The following is a 12,068-nucleotide window of genomic DNA, read 5'->3' on the forward strand; positions in this document are numbered from 1 at the left end:
GCTGCTCTCTCCTTCTGGCTCCACTGGCAGCAGGAACTCCTTTCTGCCCAGCAGAGTTGAGACAAACTCAGAGACACTACTACTAAAGAGTACTGAAACGTAATAAACACAGAAATCGCAAGCAGTCAAAAAAAAAAACAAAGCCCGGGAGGGAGGACGCTGACTGCAGGCTCCCGTCCTGCACCTCTGACTCACGGGCTCGGCCCGGGCCATGTTGTCCCGGGCGCCCATCACCCCCCAGGCTCGGGGCCCAGGCTCCTCCTTGGGGCTCCGGTCTGCCTCCACCCAGAGGATGCCCACTTGCGGACCCCGTGGACACTGTGAGGACTTCCAGGTCCAGACCAAGCGAAAGACCCCATGTCCCAGGCATGCAGGATGGGAGCTGAAACGTGGACCAGGGAGGAATGAGAAACTGAACAGGAGCTAAAAGGGCCATGAGTGGAAAGCAGGGTTCTTTCTGAGCTAAATCTGAGTTCCTCAATTCTTTTTCACTTGAATATCTTATTTCAAAGAACATCCAGTATTTTCATGACTGATCTAAAAGCAGAAACCAGGTCTCCCTGTCTCCTAAGGGAGCAACGTTCTCCTCTTTCACAGAGTAAAGGACTGAAACAATTCTTGACCCTGTTTCTTTTCTTACGCACGTAGTATCAATCTGTAAAGCTGAGAGGGCTTCATTCTCTACAAGAAATCTAAATCTGTCTCAGACTGTCCTTCTTTTCAGCAGTTTTCTAACTTAGGACTTCCTAAAGGATGCAGATTGAGCCAGGTTAGACTCATCACTGCATAATTGGAAGTTTACTTTTAGCTGTCCCAATTAACCAAAAAAGGGGGGAAAATCACATTTCAATTTTCCTGAGGGGGGAAAAGAAGTTGAGCCTCATCTTGATACTATATTTTGAGATCCTAGAGATGGTACTTATCAAGAAAAGTAAGTGTAAAGCAGTCAAGAAATTAGAGGAAAAATTCTGTGGTCACACACGACTATTATCCTTATAGATGAGTTTATATCTGAAAGCTGAAAACATGTTTAAAGACTAAAAAATAAGAATTCTGACTTGATCATCATTCCACTGTCTATACCCATCACTACAATATGCCATTATTCCCACACTATATAAAAACATGAGTTAGCAATTGACAAATTCTTTCAATGTCTGTGAATACACTTACTATAGAAACTGCAGACTGCTGCAGAAACCCTGCAAATGTCAAACATTTTTAGGACTTTTCTTTGGAAAGAGGCAATTTTTCAATCAAAATAAGCTGAAGCTATAATTTGGTTTGTATGGGGTAGGCAGGTCCCCAAAGGACGCTGCTTCATGTCAGAGTCTGAAGCATCTTATAAATTAAGCTCCCCACCCCCAGCCTTGGCCTCCCACCACACCAGTGATACCCTGGTTTGAGACTGTTAAATCATTGCTGTTAAAAAGAAAACAAACTCTGTAGCAGGTCTTTCAAAAGCAGCAAAATTGGGAATGACAGACCAGGAGCATTGTGCTCTGTCCAAAATAGCGCTGCAAGTGGAATTGAAACTGTTCGACTTGTCCTGTTATGCTGCAGGGAGACGCTTGGAAAAACAACAGAATTGGGAATAAGAAAGCAGGATGCTAGCACTCAAGTTTGGTTAATTGTTTCTAAAGCTCAGGCAAAAAATATGTTTATAAATGTAAATCCAGACACCTAGACACCTAGAGCCCTGGTGGCTCAGAGGTTAAAAAGCCTCTGCCTGCAATGCGGGAGACACAGGTTCGATCCCTGCGTCGGGAAGATCCCCTGGAGAAGGGAATGGCAACCCACTCCAGTATTCCTGCCTGGAGAATCCCAGGGATGGAGGAGCCTGGTGGGCTACAGTCCATGGGGTCGCAAAGAGTCAGACACGACTGAGAGTTTATAAGGAGCATGTTTGCTAAGGGCATGAACTTTGACAAGTTGAATCCGACCTACTCTTTTAACAGTGAGATAAACACACAACGATTTTTTTTTTCATTCTGTTATCCTTCCAAGAGCTCCAAAATGCAAAGCCACCTTATTCAGTGCCTTTCTTTAAACAGTGGTGTGGGCAAGCTCTGTGAGTGACCAAGAAGCTTACACGGCAGCATGAACTGTCCTGAATCACGTCCACAGTAAACTCATCCCCAGAAACATGTCCGAGGCTGGGTGCCTCTCAGGCAGAGCGCATCACTGGACAGCCTGCTATACACACACAGATCTCCAGGCCCCTTTCCCCAACCTGCCGACTCAGCGCACCTTCAGCACCTGAGCCCCATCAGCCTGCCTCACCTGCAGGCTCTGTGTCCATGGAGTCAAGCAACCATGGATCGAAAATAATAGGGAAACAAAATTTCCAGTGAGTTCCATAGGGTAAAACTTGAATTTGCCATGCAAGGGCAATGATTTATATAACATTTACATTGTATTTACAACTATTTACATAGGATTTACATTGTATTAGGTATGACAAGTAATCCAGAGATGATTTAAAGTGAAGGGGGGAACACATGCATAGCTTGCATGCAAACACTGGGCCATTTCATACACGGGAGCATCTGCGGATGGTGGAGGCAGGGAGGGTGACTGCGTCTGACTTGTATTTCTAACAAGTTCCCAGGTGATGCTGAGAGACAGGTAGGAGTTCACTTGCAGAAGCTATGCCCTGGCAAACAGTGAAGGGTGTGGCGGATGAGTGGGTACCACGCACAAGGGCCTCTGTCATCAGACCCCAGTCCAACCTCAGGGCCTCTGACGGCAGCATCACTGATGCAAAGGTGAGGGAGGACCCTCAGGCCCAGGGAGGTGGTGGTATTCGCTGGTGAGTGAGAAGGCAAGACACAGACACCCAGCATGTGGTGGTCCACCGTCCTTCAAGCGCTTCACCCCCTACCCCCAGCCACACAGCCACGTGTAAACACACCCCCTCCTGACACCTGACTGGGCTCCCTCGCAGCCTGGGAGCCGCCAAGCATTCAATCAGGCACAGCCGATTCTGGTCTTAGGAGCCAATTTCTACCTCTAATCAGTTTGGGGAATTTCTGTTGGGAATTTGGGACTTTCCAACAATCCTTTTCACTTTTGGCTTGCTCATTTCCTGAACCACTCGACCTCCCAAATCCTCTTTTCTCAACAAGAGACCCCTAACTGAACGTTCAGTCATGAACGGCCTGAACCAGACATAATGCACACCCATACTGGAAATCACGTGTGCCTGCCGCTTGTCCTTCTCCAAGGCTCCTGAGACTCAGGACGCTGGTGTTTGTGTCTGGTGAGCGGCACAGTTATGTCTTCTTTACTGTAAGCTCCGAAAACATAGAGCTCCATGTTTTCTACAATACGCACCGTAGCACACCATTCATAAAGGTTCTGTGTTGATGATATGACCTGCAGTAACTCTCTGTATCAGGGAGTCCCTTACACTGTGTAACAAAGCAACTCCAAGGTCTGTTTCCATGACGACAGCAGTATCACACAGGAAAGAAGGAAGAGGCTACAGAGGCTCTTTAGAAATTGCTACCAAATGCATATCCAGTTTGAGGCTGAAAACAATAATCTAGGCATTGGATTTGGGGTTAAAATCTTTTCCTTCTTGAACATATTCTCTAATGATGTGACTATTTTTAAATGTCCAATAGGAAGATTCAGAACACTATAAATACCATCCATCTGCCAAATTTCAGGAGGTCTAAAATTAGGTTACTAGGTTCATCAATTTCCCTTAAAAGATTCTAGTAGGGGGAGATCAAACCTTTCTGGTGGCAATAACAGGGAGATGCTGATCATCCAAATGCTATGAAAAATAAATTGCATTCATTTAAAAGATAAAAATTAATAAACTCCCCAGCCCCATAATTTCTCCCAAATAAAATTAAAATGGGAAGTGTTTTATGAGATATGAGTTTTAGCAGGCCCTTCAGATCGTTTATCAAGCTGCACACTGAAAATAACTCACAGTGCTAGGTATTATAACTAAATCATATTATAAACAAACATGTGAGAAGAAAAGTGTATTTTTCTATTGGGCTTAAGATCAGCTTCTGCTTTCGTTTGCTTTTCTTTCATGGATGAGGTAGAAATAAAATAACACAGCTTCAGCAGCTTTCTCCCCACCTAATTTCTTTTCCTACCATGATTTTTCCTTCATTGATCAAAGAAAGAGTCCTCTCATACTAAAAATATCCCAGAACAGCCAGAATCATCGGGGACCTATTTTTTTCCTCACCTACTGGGAGATAAGGTTATTTCACCTACATGTGTACTAAGTTATTTTTGAAACCCGCCTCCTTCTCCTCTGGTTATTCTAGTTCAATACACAACAGGGGACCTGGCAGCCTCTGAGCTCACTCTAAGCATCCCGGCTGCTGTGCGGTCCACCCTGTGGTTGCCAGCAGAGATGGAGAGCGGAGCCCACACCCTTGAGCCTGAACACACGAAGCGCTCTGCGAACGCAGCTCGCAGTGTATTCTCAGCGTCGCCACCAGCATGGAAGTCAGACCTCTAAACCAGGTGGCGCCTGCACCCTCACCATCCTCGATGACCATCCGCGATGCTACCTAGCTGGTCCACCACCTGTGAGAACAGGATCGGTGTCAACAAAGTCAAAACAGCAATTCTCTATAAAGTCAAGGCCAACTCAAGCACAATCTCAGTGACCTCTGCTCACTGACTTGCTAATTTAACACATCTCAGTCAGCTAAACCACTGGGTTCTGGGTAAGTGCTGAGGACAGGGAGACAGAAGGTGGGCTTTGGCTTCAAGGGGCAGCCACGGACAGCAGTGGTGGAGGTACTGACTGACCACACAGTGTCATAACTGTCTCCAGTGAGGGCTGTGCGGGGGGCGGGGAACCAAAGGAGCTGCTGAGTGGGGTGAGGGGGCAGGCCACGGAGGGAGAAGGGGTGGTCGGGGAAATCTTCTCAGAGAAGAGATGCCCAGTGTGGTGCTAAGACCCTAAGAGATACCCAGGGTCCTAAGGTCCTAAGACCCTACGAGATGCCCTAAGAGCCTACGAGATGCCCAGGTGGCAGGGGTCTGGCTTCAACCTGTGCTCAGGAAACAAAGATCCCACATGTCTCAGGACCAAAAAAAACACAAACTATAAAACAGAAGCAATACTGTAACAAATTCAATAAATGATTTTAAAAAATGGTCCACATTAAAAAAAAAAAACTTAGGAAAAAAACAAGATCCTCTTAGATATAAATCATTCTCAAGGCTTTGAATCCCATACCTACTGCACTTACCTAGAATGGCTGACATTCAAAGTCTGATGGTTAAATGGATATTCTGCTTTAGTAAGACTGACATTTACATTTTATTTTCTAATGAATTTGCAGACTGTGTAGTCTTAAGGTGAAGATTAAGGAGAACATGCAGACACCCAGTCACACAGCAGTCTTTAGGTTCACCTAACATGGCCAGTCGATCACCATATGGATGGCATTCTAGTCATAGAAAGAGCTTCCCTGGTGGCTCAGATGGTAAAGAATCTGCCTGCAACACCCTGGGTTCGATCCCTGAGTTGGGAAGATCCTCTAGAGAAGGGAATGGTTACCCACTCCATTATTCTTGCCTGGAGAATTCCATGGACAGAGGAGCCTGGCAGATCACAGTTCACAAGGATGCAAAGAGTCGGACAGCACTGGGTGACTAACATTTTCACTTTCATAGCCATAGATAAGGGAAAATCTCCACTGATCCTAGGACATTTCCTTTCAGTGGGAGGAAGCAAAAAAAAAAAAAAAAAAAACCTGTAAGATTTTGTCATGTCTCTTGTGAAAATAATATACTTACATTTATCTGAGCAAGAAATAATAACTGAGGACTTACTACCTGCCAGATGCTGTTCCAGGTCAAGTACAAGAGTGAGTGATACAGCATCCCTGCTCTCAGGCACTTGATGCTGGCGAAAGAGACGCAACAATCAAACGACAAATAAAATAACATGGTGTCCAGGGTGACACAAAGAAGGCTGAGCACTGAAGAACTGATGCTTTTGAATTGTGGAGCTGGAGGACTCTTGAGAGTCCCTTGGACTGCAAGGATATCCAACCAGTCCATCCTAAAGGAGATCAGCCCTGTGTGTTCACTGGAAGGACTGATGCTGAAGTTGAAGCTCCAATACTTTGGCCACCTGATGCAAAGAGCTGACTCATTAGAATAGAATCAAAGCAAGAAGAGAAGGAGGTGGCAGAGAACAAGATGGTTGGATGGCATCACCAACTCAATGGACATGGATCTGAGCAAACTCTGGGAGATAGTGAAGGACAAGGAAGCCTGGGATGCTGTAGTCCATAGAGCTGCAAAGAGTTGGACATGACTTGTCTACTGAACAACAACCGCCAGGGGTGACAAAGCCTATCAGAAGCACGTAAGGAGGACAGATGAGTGGAAATGATGAGGGCAGGGTGGGATCTGAAGATGCCTCTCCATGTACCACCTGAGCAGAGACCTGAATGATACAAACGAGCATGGTGACAACCTAGGCATGAGCTGCTCCCACAAGAATCCATCAGCACTGAAGCCCTCAGGTGCAAACGAGCGTGCCAGCCTGTCCTGTCTGAGAGCGCAAGCAGCCCACAACCACCACGGACCTCAGTGTCCACAGTCAGAAGTCTGTATCTCATTTCTATTTCTTGGTAATGCTCACAGCAGTCCATTGCAGGGAGTGGACAGGACAATGGAAGGATGTGGTCTGCCTGATACACACAAAACACCAGCAGGGCTGCTGTGCAGGCAACAAAGTACAGGAGACGGGCAGAAATGAGAGGCCAAACAAGATGCCCTAGGCCAACTGCACCATTTTCAGAGGCTGTGTCCCTGGACTCTCCCATCGCTGGGCTCCTGGATGACTGGGAGTTTGGTATCTAGTAATATGATGGAACCAAAGCACAGAGCAGCAAGCAGCCGGTGGGCGTGTGGACCTGTAGGAAGGTCTGCCTCAGATATGGACACGATCCCTTTTTACGTTTCCTACTTGCCACCTTTCTTCCTCACTTCCAGCTCTGTGCCTTAGGTTACTCTAAATTACAGATTTGTAATGAAAAAAATCTGATTCATTTGAATTACCTAACCCCTGGTACATCATCCACACTCGGCAAACACAGATGAAAAGAGCCTCCCTTTCTAATTTTAAGACCCACTGTGTGAACTCTGCGTGTTCAAGCCTCCCTGGTCTTTTGTGATTAATTTTAGTAACAAGAGAATGACCTGCTTTAGAACAAATGAGTCATGATGCAGCTTCAAATCTAAAAACCGAAAATCACCCTCCTGCCCAGAAAATATAATTTTTAAGTATAAAATTTCTACCCCATGTTAACTCCACAAAGCTTCCTGCCCTGAAAAAGAGGTGGGGAGGAGCAGGCTAGGAACTTGAGGTTGCAGACAGCAAGCAAGGTGCACGTTGCCTTTGGAATGGCATTTGTCTTAGGCAGGTTTATGACATGGGGAAAAAAAAAAAAACCCGTCAGCTGCTATAAAACAATTTATAGCCTGTGCAATTCAAAACATTCTTTCACCAGCCACATCATAACAATATAGATTTCTCCTGAGCATGAAGAGCAGCCTCGATGACTTCCACATGGATTATTTATCCTGGTGTGGCAAGACATGTCATAGACACATACCTGATTTCAAACTGGAAAGAAAGCAAAGGTTCCTGACTCCTCAGCTGGTGTTCTTAGCTCATCATTTCTCTTCCTCTTGAACTGTGAGCTTATACACTGCTCCAGATTAACTGTAGAATTAGCAAATACTTCAAGGAACATAAATCTGAAACATGCAGCTGACAAAACAAGTATTTCCTTTTAATAGGTTGTTTGCCCCACCAACGTTTAGCCAAGAAAAAAAAACTATGTTCATTAGGTTAAAAAATTCTAGTCACAGGGACTTTCCTGGTGGTCCAGTGGTTAAGACTCTGTGCTTCCACTGCAGGGAGCCCAGGTTCAATCCCTGGCTGGGGAACTAAGATCCTGCATGCCACTTGGTACTGCCAAAAAATAAATAAATAGAACAAAATTCTGCTCACACAGTTAGCAAGCATAGTGCAGTGGACACAATTCCCTCAAACATGGAAGATTCCCTCCATACCTTAAAAAAAAAAATCTTCTTGAAGGAAATTCACTTCCTAAAGACTAAAATCCAGAAATGGTTGGTACTGATTTTGAGAGATTCTTACTTGAGCTGAAAAAATTATTTTCTATTCTGGGATGAGAGACTTCATTTGTTCTTCCATTTACTCAACACATGCTCATGATCACCTGTGAGTCAGAAATCACATGAGACGCTAAGGATACAGAGAAGGATAAGGTTTAGGGGAAGAAAATATTACAGTGTGAGCACAAGAAGTCTTCCTGGGGTAAATTGCTAAAGTAATGGCCTGCGTGACTCACCCCTCCCAGGACCCACACTCTTCTCCCTGCCCCCTGCGATGGTTCATTCCGTGTGCTAACTTCACTGGACCGTGGGCTGCCCAGATATGTGGTCAGACATTACCTTGGTGTCCTGGGGGTGAGTCTGGGATGAGATTAACATTTAAATGGCTGCCAGCCTCCACAGCTGCATGACCTAGTTCTACAGAAGAAATCTCTGGGTGAAACACACATATACACCTGTGCATGAGTGCATACATACACACACATGTCCCTGTGCACCACCGCCAAAGGTCTGGACAGAATTCCTACTAAAAGTCAGTCCAATGACTGATATTGTTTTGGACCCTTGCTCTCACTGTCAATAAAGAAATGTCACAGTGACAATGCCTAGAGAATTCTCAGTAATCTTCCCTCCTCTCCTGTCCCGAGAAAATGCACTTCTTTCTGTCCACAGACGCTTCCCAAATCTCTCGCCAGGAGAAGGGGACGACAGAGGATGAGATGGTTGGATAGCATCACTGACTCGATGGACATGACTTTGAGCAAGCTCTGGGAGCCGGTGACGGACAGGGAAGCCTGGCGTGCTGCAGTCCTTGGGGTAGCAGAGTTGGACACGACTGAGTGATTGAACTGAACTGAATCTCCCTCTGGTAATTCATTAAACAGCAAAAACAAAAAGCAGAGCCAAGGTGAGGAAGAGATTAGCTAACTGAATGGTACTCCTACCTCAGCTTCTGAAAGAGTGACTCATTAAAACCCAGGAACCAACTCCGGCGTGAGCCAAAGAGCTCTCGGGGCAGGCATTCAGCTCAGGGAGAGCCAACTGTGATGAAGTTGCCAGAAACCCAGTGTCCTGGAAGCCCCACCTTCACCTTTTTGAAGAGAACCCGAACCAAGTCTCCAAATGGCTCCAGGTTCACCTGTTTCCTTCACGGGCTCTGCTCTTCACTCATGGGCACTGCGGGCCTCCCTGGTGAATGCTTTTACTGTCAACATCTTAGGAGCATGTGTTAGTTGCTCACTCTTGTCTGACTCTTGCGACCCCATGGACTATAGCCTGCCAGGCTCCTCTGTCCATGGGGTTCTCCAGGCAAGAATACTGGAGTGGTTGCCATTCCCTTCTCCTGGGCATCTTCCCAACCCAGGAATCAAACCAGGGTCTCCCACATTGCAGGCAGACTCTTTACTGTCTTAGCCACCAGGGAAGCCCACATCTGTTCTCTACATCTGTATCTTTTTGCTGCGGCCCCTAAACAATCACACCACAGTCTCAAAGGCTGACAGGGGTCAGGCGGGGAGACTGTGATGAGCTACTGCCCGTGTGTGTTATTATGAGAGTAGAGTCCCAGAGGTTCCCAGAGGTGTTCGAGCAGAAGCAGCTTCAGCCACTAGACTAAGTTGACAAGCCCTCCTGGTCCCCTGACTTCCCCTCGAGGCACTTCGTTGTCACCACGCATGCCCTCTTCTCACTGGTGCGTCCAGACAATGGACGTCCCCCCACCCGCTGCCCCTTCAGCGCGTCGGAACTGCAGCTGGGGAAGCAAGTCTCGGAGGCTATTTTCACTCCTCAACTTAATTAATTTGGCGCAAAAGTAACAGGAGTCCCCTCTCTTGCAGGAAATGCTTCTGCTGCTGGGCGTCTGGTTCATAAAATCCACCCACTGAGCAGCAGAATTAGCACAGGAGCTCGGGCTGGGCTTGCAACCCTGAATAATCCCCTTCCAGGTTTCTAGTGGCAGCGCTGCCCCTGAGGTGCGGGACCCGGCGTGAGTGCCGAGTGTGAGGGGCAGGACCAGAGTGTGAGCACGGAGCGTGAGGGGTGGGACTCGGTGTGAGGGGCGCGGAGCGTGAGGAGCGGGACCTGGGTGTGAGGAGCAGGACCCTATGTGAGGGGCGGGACTCGGTGTAAGCCCAGCGTGAGGGAGGGACCCAGTGTGAGTGAGGAGTGTGAGGGGCGGGACTGGTGTGAGCACTGGGCGTGAGGGGCGGGACCTGGGTGTGAGGAGCAGGACCCCATGTGAGGGGCGGGACCCAGTGTGAGCCCAGCGTGAGGGAGGTACCCAGTGTGAGTGCGGAGTGTGAGGGGTGGGACCTGGTGTGAGGGGCGCGCAGCGTGAGGGGTGGGACCCGGGTGTGAGGGGCGGGGCCCAGTGTGAGCACTGGGTGTGAGGGGCAGGACTCGGTGTGAGGGGCAGGGAGCGTGAGGGGCGGGATCTGGTGTGAGGGGCAGGGAGCGTGAGGGGCAGGGCCCGGTGAGGGCGGGACCCGGTGTGAGGGGTGGGACCCGATGTGAGAGGCGGGACGGTGAGAGCTCTGAGCTTGAGGGGCGCGCAGCGTGAGGGGCGGGACCCGGGTGTGAGTACTGGGTGTGAGGGGCGGACCCGGTGTGAGGGGCACGCAGCATGAGGGGCGGGACCCGGGTGTGAGGGGTGGGACCTGATGTGAGGGGTGGGACCTGATGTGAGGGGCGGGACCCGGTGTGAAGGGCGGGACCCAGTGTGAGGGGCGCGCAGCATGAGGGGCGGGACCCGGTGTGAAGGGCGGGACCCAGTGTGAGGGGCGCGCAGTGTGAGGGGCGGGACCCGGTGTGAGGGGCAGGGGGTGTGAGGGGCAGGGAGTGTGAGGGGCAGGGAGCGTGGGGGGGGGGGCCCGGTGTGAGGGGCAGGGAGCGTGAGGGGGGGGGCCCGGTGTGAGGGGCAGGGAGCGTGAGGGGCGGGGCCCGGTGTGAGGGGCAGGGGGTGTGAGGGGCAGGGAGTGTGAGGGGCAGGGAGCGTGAGGGCGGGATCTGGTGTGAGGGGCAGGGAGCGTGAGGGGGGGGGGGGCCCGGTGTGAGGGGCAGGGAGCGTGAGGGCCGGGGCCCGGTGTGAGGGGCAGGGAGCGTGAGGGGCGGGATCTGGTGTGAGGGGCAGGGAGCGTGAGGGGCGGGGCCCGGTGTGAGGGGCAGGGAGCGTGAGGGGCGGGGCCCGGTGTGAGGGGCAGGGAGCGTGAGGGGGGGGGCCCGGTGTGAGGGGCAGGGAGCGTGAGGGGTGGGGCCCGGTGTGAGGGGCAGGGAGCGTGAGGGCGAGGCCGGATGTGAGCGCAGCGTGAGGGCGGGACCCGGTGTGAGCACCGGGCGTGAGGGGCGGGACCTGGTGTGAGGGGCAGGGAGCGTGAGGGGGGGGGCCCGGTGTGAGGGGCAGGGAGCGTGAGGGGCGGGGCCCGGTGTGAGGGGCAGGGAGCGTGAGGGGGGGGGGCCCGGTGTGAGGGGCAGGGAGCGTGAGGGCGAGGCCGGATGTGAGCGCAGCGTGAGGGCGGGACCCGGTGTGAGCACTGGGCATGAGGGGCGGGACCTGGTGTGAGGGGCAGGGAGCGTGAGGGGCGTGGCCCGGTGTGAGGGGCAGGGAGCGTGAGGGGCGGGGCCGCGGGCAAGCGCAGAGTGTGGTCGCAGGCCTACTGAGGCCTTGGCTGACAGCTCCCCTGAGGGACCCACCAGGAACCGCAGAACACACGGGGCTCCCGACGTGTGCTCTTCTCTCCAGTTCTCCTGCAAGGACATGTCACCTGAGTTTACACGTAGCCACACTGGGCGAGAGATGCAACTCCTTTGGCTTTCCAGATGACGCAGTGGATAAAGAATCTGCCTGCCCATGCAGGAGATACAGGAGACGTGCATTTGATCCCTGAGTCAGGAGGATCCTCTGGAGAAGGGCCTGGCAATCCGCT

The 12,068-nt window shown here is 50.5% G+C and overlaps 1 protein-coding gene and 1 non-coding gene across 3 annotated transcripts in view; one reads left to right on the forward strand and one right to left on the reverse strand.

Moving 5' to 3' along the window:
- Positions 1 to 12,068, reverse strand: part of PRKCA (protein kinase C alpha) — a 288,264-nt gene that overhangs the window by 137,671 nt on the left and 138,525 nt on the right. The window lies entirely within an intron of this gene.
- On the forward strand, positions 7,884 to 7,956 carry TRNAG-UCC (transfer RNA glycine (anticodon UCC)). Its single transcript has one exon. It is a non-coding gene; the product is annotated as a tRNA-Gly (tRNA).

Source organism: Muntiacus reevesi, chromosome 18 (genome assembly GCF_963930625.1).
Source record: "Muntiacus reevesi chromosome 18, mMunRee1.1, whole genome shotgun sequence".
Lineage (NCBI taxonomy): Eukaryota > Metazoa > Chordata > Mammalia > Artiodactyla > Cervidae > Muntiacus > Muntiacus reevesi.